Here is a 17,910-nt window from a genome sequence, read left to right as displayed (position 1 = left end):
GTGGAAGACCATTTTGGGTAGTAAAGGAAAAATAAATTAGGTAATATTCTTTCAATGATAAAACAGATAAAAGGGTATATTATATACCCCTTTCCACTTCACTTACCCACAAAATTTTCCACTGATTTATTCACAATGTATTCACCTAAACACATGATCTTCCTCAGAAACGTTTAAAAATCAGTGAATTTCATTACTTAAAGGTATATACGTTTTGTGGTCTATTGTTTAGCTTTTTGTAGTTGTTTGAAAGTTCTGATATTAGGCTCCATAATTGTTCAGTAGTACTTTTAACGCGTTAAAAGTCATTTAGACAATCCCTCGCACTCTTCCTTTCCAACCTGGTCTAGGCAGAATGGCTCCCGCAAAGAAGAGTGCTGAGAAGAAGGGCCGTTCTGCCATCAATGAGGTGGTGACAAGGAGTACACCATTAACATTCACAAGGGAATCTTCAAGAAATGTGCCCCTTGGGCACTCAAAGAGATCCAGAAATTCACCATGAAGGAGATGGGAACACAAATATATGCATTGATGAGAGGCTCAACAAGGCTGCCTGGCCCAAAGGGATACACCATATGTTTTAGTTTGCTAAAGCTGATGAAATGCAATATACCAGAAATTGGTTGGATTTATTAACTTACAAGTTTACAATTCTGAGGCCATGAAAATGTCCAAATCAGGACATCAACAAGACAATACCTGGACTCTGAAGACAGGCTGCCAGCATCTTCAGCTCCTCTGTCACATGGGAAGTCACTTGACACATCTGCTGGTCTCTGCCTTTTCTGCTGGGTTTTGTTGCTTTCAGCTTCTGGCTTCAGTGGCTTCCTCTGAGCTTCTGCATGTTTCTCTCTTTTAGCTTCTGTCTCTCTTAACTTCTGTGTGTCCTTCTCTCTAAGTTTCTCTGGCTTTTCTCTCTTGGATTCTCTCTTATAAAAGGCTCCAGTAAAAGGATTAAGACCCACCTGGGGCATGCCTCAGCTGAAATAGCCTAATCAAGAGGTCTCACCCACAATAGGTCTGCACCCACAAGAATGGATTAGCTCTACGAACATGATATTTTCTGTGGTACATAACAGCTTCAAGCCATCACACCATATCTGTGCACAATAGTCCAGAAATTATAATGAGGATGAAGTTTCCTCAAACAAGCTCTATACATTGGTTACTCATGTGCCTGTCACCACTTTCAAAAACCTGCAGTCAAAGTAGATGAAAACTAAGTGCTGATTATCAAATGAATGTATAAAATAACTACAAAAAAAGTCATTTAGTGCATCCATTTTTTTTATTTTTGAGGTAAGTGAGAGATACATGTACCCTGACTTTATGAACTGTGCTATAAAAATATTTCAGATTATTTCCTAAAGCATACTAATACCATATAAAATGTTTCATCATCATTTTGAGTACTCAATAAAGTACATTTTAGTAGACCAAACATAAAATTAACAATGGAACATCTATATGGGGTATAAAATATTTATTCCTGCTTAATATGAACCAGTGATGTCTTAAAATAAATTGAATATAACTGGCCTTTTTATTTTACTTGGGTTACTTCTTACAAGAATCGGTGTTTTCTGTATTATACCTTTCTCCTTCATCATTAGATAGGACTGTGGGCATCTGATATTGATCATTATGATTGGATCCAAATCCTGTTATTAAATTAATCATCTAGTGGTGTCCATCAATTCAGCCAGCAGGTTCAAGTGATACAGTCATTGATGCCAGATTTAACTGTAGCTGCCACAGATTAATTTTAATGTTCACTTTAGCATACCAGTTTGATTGACAATAGAAGGTGAATATGCCTTGGAGTTGAAGACTTTAGTAAATATGGGTGATCAATTTTTAGATCATTGACTTTTGAAAATAAACAGCAAATTCTGTAAATCTGTCAGTTATATTTAAATTTTAAAAAGTTTTCAGTGATGTTCTCTGTTTAAAATTTAAATTTACCCATACTAAAAACTGTCTTTGAAATGATAGGTTTTGAGTTGGCATGATTCACCTAAGAATGAGTATAGGAGGAGGTGTTCTTTTTGTAGCCGGAGGTCTGGAAGCAGGGGTTGTATGTTGCCCACTGTGATATGGTTCATTAGCTTAAAATTATATATTGTTTCCTAACATGCCTATTGAAAGTTTTTGTCCTCAGCATAAAAATTATTTTCTTACATTTTTCAATTTGAATATTTTACAAAATTTTAAGACAGAACATATGTAAAAAATAGAATCATCCAGTGAAAAGTTTCTCATAATGATGAGAAAATGTAAAAAATTTGGATTTCAATTAACAAATGTATTGTGAAAAAATGAAAAGAAATGACATGAAAAATTATGAAATGGTCATGTATGCCTGAGATTACATATATCAGTACTGTAAAAGCCAAACTAGGATAGTTATTTTCAGCAATTTTTCCCATGCAAACCAAAGTTCTTAGGTGCTTTTGCTAGAAATTTAAGACTTATTTTCACAAAAACTTGTATTAAGCTAAAATTAAAATGTGTACTTCCTTAAGTGAACAAACGAAATGAAAACAGAAACTGTAAAGATTTAATACTGTTTGCTACAAATACAGGTATTTGCAGAAATGGATTCTATATATGCAATGAGTGTAAAAGTACCTGTTTGGTACTAATTGTTCTAAGACTTTTCCAAAGATATTTCCCGTTAGGACAGTAAATTTTAATATTAGAAACAGCTATTAATATTCTTCCAGCATGATTGTTCAACTTCTACAAACCTCTTCAATATTTATAATGTAATACTGTTTTCTACTGTTTGGTGATGGCTGACTTTGTAGAAGGATCTATAGGAGACAAATTCTGGCCCAAATTTGCTAGAAAAATGATAATAAATTATTTCAGTGTAAAGGCATTAATTCATGTACAGGCCACTGTACATGAATAATATTCTCTCTTATATTTTTGCTGAAACACATGTTATATATTGTTGATTTAAATGATTGTTGATAAGGGAAATATAGGGTAACACTAAATTTTATAGGGGGTTGGTAGACAATCCTATGGCTTTCATCTTATTTCAGATTCTCATTGTTGTTCAGTTGGACTATTGTAACAGGTATCTGATCTGATTTCAGCTCATCTTCAAGGCTTCTGGGAGATTGTCTTCCTAAAATTCAGTTGTCTTCATGTTTCTCCTCTGCTTCAAATTTTCCATAAATCTTCTATCACAAGAAAAGGCCTTCTTGATTTTGTCTCTTCCTCTCAATCCTCATTTCTCTCTTACTTTTCTAATTGAAATTTATGTTTTAAAATATAGAACTATATGTAATTCCTTGAACACTCAATATTTTACTGCCTCTGTGTCTTATACATACTGTTACCTCTGCTTGGAATGCCCTTTATGATTTATATACCAGCCTCTTCACTATATCTCATGTACCTGGCACAAACTAATTTGTTCTTGAAAATCCCAGGTTAAAAATTACTTCTTCCAGGAAAACTCCTCTGAACCTCTTAGGTTGATGTTAATCACCCCATCCTCTGTAGCTGCTGTTTACTTTTATTTTTGTACCCCTTTGCCTTATGTATTTACACACCTTTTCCTTCTATGGGAGTTTGGGTTCCTTGAGGGCTGGGATTGCATTTTATCCATGTCTTTGTTTCTTATATCCAGTAGAGTATTTATATTCTTAGTTAATATTTGTTAAATGAATGAAGGAAGGAAGTGACTGTGTTAAAATGAATAAAAGTACAATAAATGATATTTTTGTTCTTTAAAAATGTGCCACAGATTGTAGAAATAGATTAGCTATAATCATTCATTTCAGTGTGGAAAAGGGATATCTCATCAGAAGAGAAACCTTCAAATATTTTATGTACCACAAGTAATGTTGTGTTTTGCACAAAGCCAGAAATGTTTCTTGTAACTGCCTCAAAAAAAAAAAAAAAAAAAAAAAACCTTCTGAAAATTGCCAATTATTATTTTCTTTCTCTCTCCTTCCTCTAGAAATATTTGCTAAACACTTACTATATGTCAGCAACTTCTCTAGGACATGATGGTTTTTTGTTGTTGTTGTTTTTTAAATTCAGTTTTATTGAGATATATTCACATACCATACAGTCATCCACGGTGTACAATCAACTGTTCATAGTACCATCATGTAGTTGTGCATTCATCACCCCAATCTATTTCTGAGCATTTTTTAACACCAGAAAGAATAAAAACAAGGTTAAAAAATAAAAGTAAAAAAGAACATCCAAATCATCCCCTCCTTCCCACCCCAATCTTCATTTACTCCCTGTCCCCATTTTTCTACTCATCCATCCATACCCTGGGTAGAGGGAGTGTGATCCGCAAGGTTTTCACCACCACACTGTCACCCCTTGTAAGCTACATAGTTATACAATTGTAGGACAGGGTGTTTTAAATTGGTCATTAGGGTTGATTTACAGTCATTATACTCTTTGGTGATGGTGCCAAGGAGTTTTTTTTGAAGTGTAAAGATAAGAGCACTGAAAATATGTTTTTTCTACACAGGCTGACATAAAAAAATAACTGGCTTCTATTATTTTTGATCCTTATTCATTTTACTCATTTCTTGTTCTCTGAGTATTATTTCTAAAGATTATACTGGCTTATTCTTTATAATATACAAAAACACTTATTTGTATGAAAGGAATTAATACACAATCCAATAAAAAAGAGACAATTTAAAGACATATGGAGCCTCCCATAAAGACTTTGTTCTTAAATCTCAAAATTGTAATCTACCAACCATCTTGCTAGTACATTAGAAAATGCTTAAAAATGAACTTTGTCTAGTATTATTCGTCTCAAGGTAAGTGTATGCAAATAGTATGTTTGCTGTCATTAATCCTATTTATTTTGAATTTTATCCCATGCTAGCAAAAAGGAAAACAGCTTTGAGGGTTGTTGTCCATTTATCAAAAAGACCATATTCCATAGTTGCTTTTCTGTATTGAAGTTTGCTCCATTTGGGCTTGAAATCTGCAATTAAATATTACATTCTTTGCATTAGCTAGCAGTCATAAACACAAAACTGGGGCTATTTCAAAGCAATGCTACCTTGAAAAATTAAACTCATATATCTATAAAATCAGATAGTTATAATGCACATTTAGTGATTTTATAAGTTTAAAAAGAACTCCTGTATAGAGTTATTCTAATAGATATAAAAATCAAGAATATTTCCACACACTTTCATACCGATCATGTACAAAAAGAAAATCTGTTAGGAGTTATGCATGTGTTATTTCTTTGATACTGCCATGAATCTATGTGAAAGACCCTAGTGTTGTTTTTGGCATACATCGTAGGTTCAGTGTTCCCCTGCTTCTTTGGCTTGTCTACTGTTCTTTCTCCTCCCTCCCTCCCTTTCTCTCTCTCTCTGCTTCATCGAGTGACGTCTTTCCTCCCTCTCTCCATCATTACTATTACATTTTTCATGACAGCTTTCCCTGATTATTCCAGTGAAAACTGACCACTTGCTTCCTGACTGCCATTACTTCCCTAATGTCCTGGAATTAAGTGATTTAATTTCAGAAGATCCTTTGCAGTTGTCTCATGTGTAAATGCTCACACACACCAGCACACACCCTGGAAATATTGTAAATCCACTGATAGCACAGATCAACTCATCAACAGATTTTGTCCATTTCAGACGAGTTATTTTTTAAATGAGTCTATAATACAGTGCCTATAACAACCTCAAAACTATTTCCAACACCATGATAGAATGTTTATCTCATATGGATGTTCCCAAAATGGAATAAAAAACAATTAAATAAATAAACATAAACATTTAATGTACATGTATCACTCATAAAATCCCAATTTTTTCAGAGGGAAAATGGTACAAAATAAAATGGATTATGCTTTATTTTTCAACTAACCATAGAGTTTGCTCATGGGATTTACTTATATACTCCAAAGCAAAAATAAATAAAAAAACAAATGATTCAACAAAATACTTGTAATTTAAAATTCATTTTAAAAACTCAAATTTGGTTTATAAAATTTCCCCTGAGTTTATATGATTAGCTACTTTAGATCTCTGGTAATATTGAACCATTTCCACTCTGAAAGCTCTAGCCCAGACAACCATCATTTCTCCCCTGAACTATTGTAAAAGGCTTCTAAACAATCTCTGTGCTTGCACAGGCAACTTCCGCAGTCTATACTCCACCCAGTTGCCAGAGCAGTTTTTTAAAAATATGCCAGATCACACCATTCCTCTGCTCAGAATCTTCTAGTTGCTTACACGACTCTCCATGGTCTGCCATGTCCTTCAGGTTTTCACGGCTTTACATGATAAGACTCACTTATGCCTCTCTCATTCCATCTGCCACCATGCCCCTTGCTCACGCCAGGCAGCCACACAAGCCCCCCGCTGTTCCTGGAATACTTCCACCTGTACCCTTGAGTCCTTCTGCCTCTAACTCTGCTCATAGGTATCCTGGGACTGGCTTTCTCCCTGTTCAATTCGGTCTGCAAATGTGATCTTAGTAGAAAAGTTCTCCCTGACAATCCTGTCCTAAATAATACCACCCATCATTCTCTTTCCTTTGCACTGCTTTAGTAGTTGTTATTTTCTTTATCATATCTTGATTTATTTTTTCATGTATTGTCTATCTCTTCTTCCTAGAATATAAGTTTCATAAAGACAAAGCTTTTGCCTGTCCATTGTCTTTTCTCCAAGGTCTAGAACTGGACTTGCCCCATAGTTGACACAAACTAAGTGTTTGTTAAAATATGGATCTGTGTGTGTGTGTGTGTGTGTGTGTGTGTGTGTGCGTGTGTTAGTGTGTGAATTCCCTTTGTTATAGGTCTGTAAGTATATAATAAAAGTAAATTTTTGCATATGTAGCATTTATTTATCACATTAGTTGTGCCACTTGTGTTCACAATCTTTATTAAGAGATGAATGATTTTTTTTTCTTTCCACTATATTATAAACTCCTGGCAGGATGGAGGATTGATTATATCTTATTAATTATAATATTTCTACAATGCTAAGTACATGCTTTAAACAGTTACCAATGAATAAATATCTACTGATGTTGAAATAATTGATTTCTATAATTGGTAATTGTAATGAAGTAAGGTCAATTACAAATCTTTCTTACCATTTCAGCCATATTTTAGTTCATTTATCTAAACATATTTTGATATGTACTTTATTTTTCATAAAGCTAGAGTGATTTTAAGACCATACATTTCATTACAAATTTCAGTCTCTTCAAGAAAGAAATTCAGGAATTATTTTTGAATTCATGTATTTTGGTATCTAGAATTTTAATTGGTAGAATATAATTGCTAGTGTATAAGTATAAATAATCATCATTTGCTATTTATCTATCAGCCAAAAACAGCATTTGTTTTGTTTCAACCATATGTTCTTCTCTTTTCGCTCTATAACAATTCTGTTTTTGTGCATTCATTGGGGCTGGCAGATACTGTAAGGGTTTGGATTCCAGAGCAATTCAGCATTAACTTTATAACCATGACCAATGTCAAATCTGAACTCTATCTAATAGAAATATTGAGTAATCTCATGTTAATCTTATCCATGTACTAGCTCTGACTAGCACTAATGGACAAGGTTTGATTGGAAATCCCAGTAGAAAATTGTTGTCCTATAGAGTTTGCTGTTGTAAGAAACCACCCTATGGATATATCCCACCCGCTTAAGTCAAGCTGCTATGGCTCAACAATATTTGAAAGGTTTTCATATACCCAGTAACTTAAAAATCCTTGACTCATGATGCCAAGAATGTAATACTGGTAAGCAGTTGTTCTTCAGATAATTTTTATTTATATACACGCTTTGACATTGTACTGATTTACCCTTCTTCAAAATAGTTAGGAAAAGAAATACATAATTAAAAAAATTAAAACATTTAAAACCACTTTTAAAAATTATACAACATACTACTACTCTCTGGAAATGAATAAGCAGACTTTGTGCCTGATTTTAAGGTAATTTAAAAGAAGATATTTGATATAAATATTTTTACTGTGCAGATGTTGTCTTATAACAAAGGAAAACTCACGGAGTATTACTTGTAAAAAAAAAATTAAATGTTGAATTAAAAAATAAAATCCTTAGCCTGTGTTGCATAAACCTTGAAGGATGGTAATCAACCATGATGCGTGACTAAGGCACACATCTGTCCATGTGATTTATGACAGAATATAATCAGAGAATAAGCTCTACATTTTTAAAGAACTATGGTTCATTGTAAGAAGGGATCATGTTTAGTATGGAAGCATGGAAGTATTTTTCATTTATACTATTTCTGCAGGCTTCTTCCTACTTTTTTTCCTCCAGATTTGCTCCTTTTTACTCATTACAGGCTGCAAGTATCCCCTTGTGAACTTCCACTCAGGAAATGACATGATTTCTCCTCATCAGAGCAATGTTTTCTTTTTAAGAAGGGAACAGTACTTATGCTCTACTTTAGCTGAAGGTGGTCTGTCTGTCATACTTGGCATGCTTGATTACTGTAGTGATTAGTGCCAAAAGAACACATAGATTAAGAGCTTTGCTAAAATGAATATTAGCAAACTTTAGCAACCTTACCACAGCGAATTGTGTCTTTTGAGAGAAAATCAAACTCTCTTGAGATGTGATGGCTTTGATTGGCATAAATGTTACAGGATAGAGACAAATGCACAATTAGTTTAATATCTATCAGTAGCTGATCTTCAGAGATCATTTTAAAGGAGAAGACTTAGCTTTGTTGGTAATATTGTGGAGTGTTTATATGTGTTTAATCACATTCAGTAGGTGATGATTACATTTAATTTTTTTTATAACCTGAAAAGGGGTATACTATTATTTCCCTTATTTTACAGGTGAGGAAACTGAGGCCATAGGTGTCATTTGCCAGAGGCTACCAAATGAGTAAAATGGTGAAGTCAGGTTTCCAATCCAGGCTATATGACTTGAGCAGCTATGCTCATAGCTTCTGTGCTGCTGTGTCTTAGCAGTAGGAATGCAATTCTCTTCTCACGTGCAAACTCCATCGGGAAGCCTCTACTAAGTTTAAATGTGACTGAGGTGACTTTCCTTTTTTATTTTGTTTTTCTCTAAATCCTCAAAGCCTTTTTTTTTTTTTTTTTGCTATTATTGCTTTTATTTTTTTATTTTTTTTAATCATCATTTTATTGAGATATATTCACATACCACGCAGACATACAAAACAAATCGTACTTTCGATTGTTTACAGTACCATTACATAGTTGTACATTCATCACCTAAATCAATCCCTGATACCTTCATTAGCACACACACAAAAATAACAAGAATAATAATTAGAGTGAAAAAGAGCAATTGAAGTAAAAAAGAACACTGGGTACCTTTGTCTGTTTGTTTCCTTCCCCTACTTTTCTACACATCCATCCATAAACTAGACAAAGTGGAGTTTGGTCCTTATGGCTTTCCCAATCCCATTGTCACCCCTCATAAGCTACATTTTTATACAACTGTCTTCGAGATTCATGGGTTCTGGGTTGTAGTTTGATAGTTCCAGGTATCCACCACCAGCTACCCCAATTCTTTAGAACCTAAAAAGGGTTGTCTAAAGTGTGCGTAAGAGTGCCCACCAGAGTGATCTCTCGGCTCGTTTTGGAATCTCTCTGCCACTGAAGCTTATTTCATTTCCTTTCACATCCCCCTTTTGGTCAAGAAGATGTTCTCCGTCCCACGATGCCGGGTCTACATTCCTCCCCGGGAGTCATATTCCACGTTGCCAGGGAGATTCACTCCCCTGGGTGTCTGATCCCACGTAGGGGGGAAGGCAGTGATTTCACCTTTCAAGTTGTCTTAGCCAGAGAGAGACGGCCACATCTGAGCAACAAAGAGGCATTCAGGAGGAGACTCTTAGGCACAAATATAGGGAGGCCTAGCCTCTCCTTTGCAGCAACCGTCTTCCCAAGGGTAAAACTTATGGTAGAGGGCTGAACCCATCAAAACACCAGTCCCCTATGTCTGTGGTGATGTTAGCAACCATGGAGGTGGGGTAGGCGAATACCCCTGCATTCTCCACAGGCTCCTCAAGGGGGCACTACATCTTTTTTTTTTTTTCCTTCTTTTTCTTTTTTTTTTTTTTTTTTTTAACTTTCCCTTCTTTTTTAAATCAACTGTATGAAAAAAAAAAGTTAAAAAGAAAACAAACATACAATAAAAGAACATTTCAAAGAGACCATAACAAGGGAGTAAGAAAAAGACAACTAACCTAAGATAACTGCTTAACTTCCAACATGTTCCTACTTTACCCCAAGAAAGTTACATAATATAGCAACATATCTGTGAACTTGTTCCTACTATATCCATCAGAAATTAACAGACCATAGTCATTTCTGGGCATCCCCAGAACGTTAAACAGCTTATCTGTTCTTCTTGGATTATTGTTCCCCCTTCCTTAATTGCTCTCTACTGCTAGTTCCCCTACATTCTACATTATAAACCATTTGTTTTACATTTTTCAAAGTTCACATTAGTGGTAGCATATAATATTTCTCTTTTTGTGCCTGGCTTATTTTGCTCAGCATTATGTCTTCAAGGTTCATCCATGTTGTCATATGTTTCACGAGATCGTTCCTTCTTACTGCCGCGTAGTATTCCATCGTGTGTATATACCACATTTTATTTATCCACTCATCTGTTGAAGGACATTTGGGTTGTTTCCATCTCTTGGCAATTGTGAATAATGCTGCTATGAACATTGGCGTGCAGATATCTGTTCGTGTCACTGCTTTCCGATCTTCCGGGTATATACAGAGAAGTGCAATCGCTGGATCGAATGGTAGCTCTATATCTAGTTTTCTAAGAAACTGCCAGACTGACTTCCAGAGTGGCTGAACCATTATACAGTCCCACCAACAGTGAATAAGAGTTCCAATTTCTCCACATCCCCTCCAGCATTTGTAGTTTCCTGTTTGTTTAATGGCAGCCATTCTAACCGGTGTTAGATGGTATCTCATTGTGGTCTTAATTTGCATCTCTCTAATAGCTAGTGAAGCTGAACATTTTTTCATGTGTTTCTTGGCCATTTGTATTTCCTCTTCAGAGAACTGTCTTTTCATATCTTTTGCCCATTTTATAATTGGGCTGTCTGTACTATTGTCATTGAGTTGTAGGATTTCTTTATATATGCAAGATATCAGTCTTTTGTCAGATACATGGTTTCCAAAAATTTTTTCCCATTGAGTTGGCTGCCTCTTTACCTTTTTGAGAAATTCCTTTGAGGTGCAGAAACTTCTAAGCTTGAGGAGTTCCCATTTATCTATTTTCTCTTTTGTTGCTTGTGCTTTGGGTGTAAAGTCTAGGAAGTGGCCGCCTAATACAAGGTCTTGAAGATGTTTTCCTACATTATCTTCTAGGAGTTTTATGGTGCTTTCTTTTATATTGAGATCTTTGGTCCATTTTGAGTTAATTTTTGTGTAGGGGGTGAGGTAGGGGTCCTCTTTCATTCTTTTGGATATGGATATCCAACTCTCCCAGCCCCATTTGTTGAAAAGACCTTTATGGCTCAGTTCAGTGACTTTGGGGGCCTTATCAAAGATCAGTCGGCCATAAATCTGAGGGTCTATCTCTGAATTCTCAATTCGATTCCATTGATCTATATGTCTATCTTTGTGCCAGTACCATGCTGTTTTGGCAACTGTGGCTTTATAATAAGCTTCAAAGTCAGGGAGTGTAAGTCCTCCCACTTCGTTTTTCTTTTTTAGAGTGTCTTTAGCAATTCGAGGCATCTTCCCTTTCCAAATAAATTTGATAACTAGCTTTTCCAAGTCTGCAAAGTAGGTTGTTGGAATTTTGATTGGGATTGTATTGAATCTGTAGATGAGTTTGGGTAGAATTGACATCTTAATGACATTTAGCCTTCCTATCCATGAACATGGAATATTTTTCCATCTTTTAAGGTCCCCTTCTATTTCTTTTAGTAGAGTTATGTAGTTTTCTTTGTATAGGTCTTTTACATCTTTGGTTAAGTTTATTCCTAGGTACTTGATTTTTTTAGTTGCTATTGAAAATGGTATCTTTTTCTTGAGTGTCTCTTCAGTTTGTTCATTTCTAGCATATAGAAACATTACTGACTTATGTGCATTAATCTTGTATCCCGCTACTTTGCTAAATTTGTTTATTAGCTCTAGTAGGTGTATCGTTGATTTCTCAGGGTTTTCTAGATATAAGATCATATCATCTGCAAACAATGACAGTTTTACTTCTTCTTTTCCAATTTGGATGCCTTTTATTTCTTTGTCTTGCCGGATTGCCCTGGCTAGCACTTCCAGCACAATGTTGAATAACAGTGGTGACAGCGGGCATCCTTGTCTTGTTCCTGATCTTAGAGGGAAGGCTTTCAGTCTCTCACCATTGAGTACTATGCTGGCTGTGGGTTTTTCATATATGCTCTTTATCATGTTGAGGAAGTTTCCTTCAATTCCTACCTTTTGAAGTGTTTTTATCAAAAACGGATGTTGGATTTTGTCAAATGCTTTTTCAGCATCTATTGAGATGATCAATTGATTTTTCCCTTTTGACTTGTTAATGTGTTGTAATACATTGATTGATTATCTTATGTTGAACCATCCTTGCATGCCTGGAATGAACCCCCACTTGGTCATGGTGTATGATTTTTTTAATGTGTCTTTGGATTCGATTTGCAAGTATTTTGTTGAGGATTTTTGCATCTATATTCATTAGGGAGATTGGCCGGTAGTTTTCCTTTTTTGTAGCATCTTTGCCTGGTTTTGGTATTAGATTGATGTTAGCTTCATAAAATGAGTTAGGTAGTGTTCCATTTTCTTCAATGTTTTGAAAGAGTTTGAGTAAGATTGGTGTCAGTTCTTTCTGGAAAGTTTGGTAGAATTCCCCTGTGAAGCCATCTGGCCCTGGGCATTTATTTGTGGGAAGATTTTTGATGACTGATTGGATCTCTTTGCTTGTGATGGGTTGGTTGAGGTCTTCTATTTCTTCTCTGGTCAGTCTAGGTTGTTCATATGTTTCCAGGAAATTGTCCATTTCCTCTACATTATCCAGTTTGTTGCCATACAGTTGTTCATAGTATCCTCTTATAATTTTTTTAATTTCTTCAGGATCTGCAGTTATGTCACCTTTTTCATTCATTATTTTGTTTATATGGGTCTTCTCTCTTTTTGATTTTGTCAGTCTAGCTAGGGGCTTGTCAATCTTGTTGATCTTCTAAAAGAACCAACTTTTGGTGATATTTATCCTCTCTATTGTTTTTTTGTTCTCGATGTCATTTATTTCTGCTTTAATCCTTGTTATTTCTTTTCTTCTACTTGGTTTAGGATTGGTTTGCTGTTCGTTTTCTAGCTTCTTCAGTTGATCCATTAGTTCTTTGATTTTGGCTCTTTCTTCCTTTTTAATGTATGCGTTTAGTGCTATAAATTTCCCCCTTAGCACTGCTTTTGCTGCATCCCATAGGTTTTGGTATGTTGTGTTCTCATTTTCATTCGTCTCTATATATTTAGCAATTTCTCTTGCTATTTCTTCTTTAACCCACTGATTGTTTAGGAGTGTGTTGTTTAACCTCCAGGTATTTGTGAATTTTCTAAGTCTCTGATGGTTATTGACTTCTAATTGTATTTCATTGTGGTCAGAGAATGTGCTTTGAATAATTTCAATCTTTTTAAATTTATTGAGGCTTGTTTTATGTCCCAGCATATGATCTATTCTGGAGAAAGTTCCATGAGCACTAGAAAAGTATGTGTATCCTGGTGATTTGGGATGTAATGTCCTGTAGATGTCTGTTAAATCTAATTCATTTATCAGATTGTTTAGGTTTTCAATTTCCTTATTGGTCTTCTGTCTGGTTGATCTATCTATAGGAGAGAGTGATGTGTTGAAGTCTCCCACAATTATTGTGGAAACATCAATTGCTTCCTTTAGTTTTGCCAGTGTTTCTCTCATGTATTTTGTGGCACCTTGATTGGGTGCATAGACATTTACGATTGTTATTTCTTCTTGCTGAATTGCCCCTTTTATTAGTATGTAGTGGCCTTCTCTGTCTCTCAAAACATCCCTGCATTTGAAGTCTATTTTATCTGAGATTAATATTGCTACACCTGCTTTCTTTTGGCTGTAGCTTGCATGAAATATTTTTTCCATCCTTTCACTTTCAGTTTCTTTGTGTCCCTGTGTCTAAGATGAGTCTCTTGTATGCAACATATTGATGGTTCATTTTTTTTGATCCATTCTGCGAGTCTATATCTTTTAATTGGGGAGTTTAATCCATTTACATTCAACGTTAAAACCGTGAAGGCATTTCTTGAATCGGCCATCTTATCCTTTGGTTTATGTTTGCCATATTTTTCCCCTCTCTCTATTAATATCCTTTATTGTACCCATACCGAATCTCTTTAGTACTGAACCTTTCTCCAAGTCTCTCTGTCCTGTCTTTGTTTCTCTGTCTGTAGGGCTCCCTTTAATATCTTCAGTAGGGCAGGTCTCTTGTTAGCAAATTCTCTCAGCATTTGTTTGTCTGTGAAAAATTTAAGCTCTCCCTCAAATTTGAAGGAGAGCTTTGCTGGATAAATTATTCTTGGCTGGAAATTTTTCTCACTCAGAATTTTAAATGTATCGTGCCACTGCCTTCTTGCCTCCATGGTGGCTGCTGAGTAGTCACTACTTAGTCTTATGCTGTTTCCTTTGTATGTGGTGAATTGCTTTTCTCTTGCTGCTTTCAGAACTTGCTCCTTCTCTTCTGTGTTTGACAATGTGATCAGAATATGTCTCGGAGTGGGTTTATTTGGATTTATTCTATTTGGTGTTCGCTGAGCATTTATGATTTGTGTATTTATGTTGTTTTGAAGATTTGGGAAGTTTTCCCCAACAATTTCTTTGAATACTCTTCCTAGACCTTTACCCTTTTCTTCCCCTTCTGGGACACCAATGAGTCTTATATTTGGACATTTCATATTATCTATCATATCCCTGAGGTCCATTTCGATTTTTTCAATTTTTTTCCCCATTCTTTCTTTTATGCTTTCATTTTCCATTCTCTCATCTTCCAGGTCACTGATTCGTTGTTCAACTTCCTATAGTCATGTACTGTGAGTGTCCAGAATCTTTTTAATTTGGTCAACAGTTTCTTTAATTTCCATAAGATCATCCATTTTTTTATTTAGTCTTGCAATGTCTTCTTTATGCTCTTCTAGAGTCTTCTTGATTTCCTTCATATCCCGTACTATGGTCTCATTGTTCATCTTTAGTTCTTTGAGTAGCTGCTCTAGATGCTGTGTCTCTTCTGGTCTTTTGATTTGGATGCTTGGGCTTGGGTTATCCATATCATCTGGTTTTTTCATATGCTTTATAATTTTCTGTTGTTTTTGGCCTCGTGGCATTTGCTGAACTTGATAGGGTTCTTTTAGGGTTTGTAGACCTACTGAAGTCCTTATCTCTAATTTATCAGATCTACAGCTTCGTGGAGTACTTTCTCTAACTAACCAGCAGGTGGCGTCCACGAGCCAGTTCTCCCCTGATTAGCCTTTTTGGTGAGTGGGGGAGTGAGTCTTGTGGGGCTCAATTGGTGTACCAAGCTTGCGTGTGTAGTTGGTGTTGCCTGCCCTGTATGTGGGGCGTGTTTCTGGGCAGTCGGGGAGGGGTGGTGGCCCTAACAATCAAATCTCCCTGATGATCCTAGAGTTTTAAAGCTGCTGCAATAGTCTAATCCTTCAGTTCAGTCCTGCCACAGTTTGTCTCTGCCACTGACCCACAAGTCTTTGGTATTGGCGTATGGCTCCTGAGACTTGCAAGTGGGCCCCTCTTCCAGGCTGTGCACCCCGGGTCCTCTGTTGAGGGATGACTGTGCTATGTCACAGGTGAGTGCCGTCCCCCCAGGGCAGTTCTGGGCTTCTGGGCTGTGTAGGGAGGCTCCCAGTCTGCTCAAATGATGGCTGAATGGGGCTTTGTTAATTCACACTGCTCCACCTTCCCAGCTCTGGGACAATCAGCTGAGGTTGCAGGGAAGGCTAATGTCCACGCCCAGTTTTGTGGTGTGTGCCTGTTATTTGAAGCACTTCCGTCACACTGGGTTGTCTGGGGCAGCTCTGGGCTATGGGGCTGGCGATGGGCAGGAGTGTTTCCTGTCCACCAGGATGGTGGCTGTGAGCAGACACCCCCCTTTTCTTGGGAAGTTGTGGTGTTTAGTGAATTTTCTCAGCCACTGGATTATTGCCTTTTGTCTCAGAGCTCTCTTAGTTCTGCTCTTGACTTGACGTGCCCAAATTGCAATTCTTTGAAGCTTTCTGTATTGGGCTTCTTAGAGTAATTGTTTTAGAAAAAGAAAAAAGGATTAAAAAAAAAAAAAAAAAAAAAAAGGGCCCTCCTCAGAGATCTAATGGGTTATTGAAATGCTAATAGACAAAGCAACCAGGGCCATTAGGGAAAGGTCCACAGGGCAGAGAGATCAGCTTTTCTTCGGGATTTGCATATGCGCCTCAAGGCCTGAGCTCCGCCCTTCCCCTTTCTGTGTTCACCAGAACTCCAAAAATCCTCTGCTTTTATTGGAGTTTTTCACGTTATTTTTTTTTTTCTATGCCTGTCTCCTCTCTGCTGGGCTGGCAGCTCTCAGATTCTCTGGTGTCTGGTCTCAGTCTATCTATGGTTGGAGTATGAATCAGTAGAATGAGTTTCTGAGAAGGGCTACCACTGCAGTTCTCCCTTCTCCTTCCCGGAGCTGACAGCCCCTCCTCCCACGGGACTGAGCCTGGCAGGGAGGGGCGCGGGTCCCCTGGCCGCAAAAACTTACAGATTTCGCTGATCTCAGCAGTTCGACATTTTCATGAGTGTTGTATGAAGTATGCCCAAAGTCAGATTCCTCTGTGGTGTCCAGTCCACGCAGTTCCTGGCTTTTTACCTACTTTCCTGGAGGAGTAACTAAAACTTACAGCTCACCAGTCTGCCATCTTGCCCCGCCTCTCTCAAAGCCTTTTTAAACATCTTTCTTAAACTATGGATATGGTTTCCTTGAATATAATTACATAAAAATGATGAAGATAATATTAAATGAAATTTTATTGAGCCTTTACTTTTGACAGGCATTTGTTCTACAAGTACTGTTTTAGTTTACTAATGCTGCGGAATGCAAAACACCAGAGACGGATTCGCTTTTATAAAAGGGGGTTTATTTAGCTACACAGTTACAATCTTAAGGCCATAAAGTGTCCAAGGTAACACATCAGTAATCGGGTACCTTCACTGGAGGATGGCAAATGGCGTCCGGAAAACCTCTGTTAGCTGGGAAGGCACGTGGCTGGCGCCTGCTCCAAAGTTCTGGTTTCAAAATGGCTTTCTCTTAGGACGTTCCTCTCTAGCAAGCTTGCTCCTCTTCAAAATGTCACTCACAGCTGCACTGAGTTCCCTCTCTCTCTGAGTCAGCTCATTTACATGGCTCCACTGATCAAGGCCCACCCTGAATGGGCGGGGCCATGCCTCCATGAGAACATCTCATCAGAGTCATCACCCACAGCTGGGTGGGGCACATTCCAAGCAAATCTAATCAGCACCAAACCATCTGCACCACAAGACTACATCAAAGATAATGGCGTTTGAGGGACACAATACATCCAAACTGGCACAAGTACTAACTCATTTAATCTCACAACAGCATTATGACATAAGTAGTATTACTGTCCTCATTTTATGTATGATCAGACTAAAATCATATGAGTTAGTTGCAGAGTGTTGATTTGAGCCCACACACTTTATATCATGGAGAGTGATGGCAACTTGTTCATCTTTGTCTCTGAAGCACGCTCATCAAGTAGTGTCCTAACATTTTATTTTTGGTGATAATTAAATCCCATCTTGTTTCAGAAATTATGTAAACATAAGGTAGGACAAACATAAGCTAAAAGCACACTTTAATTAGTTACTAAATATT

General features: G+C 36.8%; 1 pseudogene; it reads left to right on the top strand.

The window, feature by feature from the left end:
• The first annotated feature begins 355 nt into the window (after positions 1–355).
• LOC119535391 lies at positions 356–1,212 on the top strand (annotated as a pseudogene).
• The last annotated feature ends 16,698 nt before the right edge of the window (positions 1,213–17,910 follow it).

Source organism: Choloepus didactylus, chromosome 5 (assembly GCF_015220235.1).
Source record: "Choloepus didactylus isolate mChoDid1 chromosome 5, mChoDid1.pri, whole genome shotgun sequence".
Classification (NCBI taxonomy): Eukaryota; Metazoa; Chordata; class Mammalia; order Pilosa; family Megalonychidae; genus Choloepus; species Choloepus didactylus.
The sequence above is the reverse complement of the archived record's forward strand: the minus strand, read 5'-3'. Positions and strand labels throughout refer to the sequence as shown.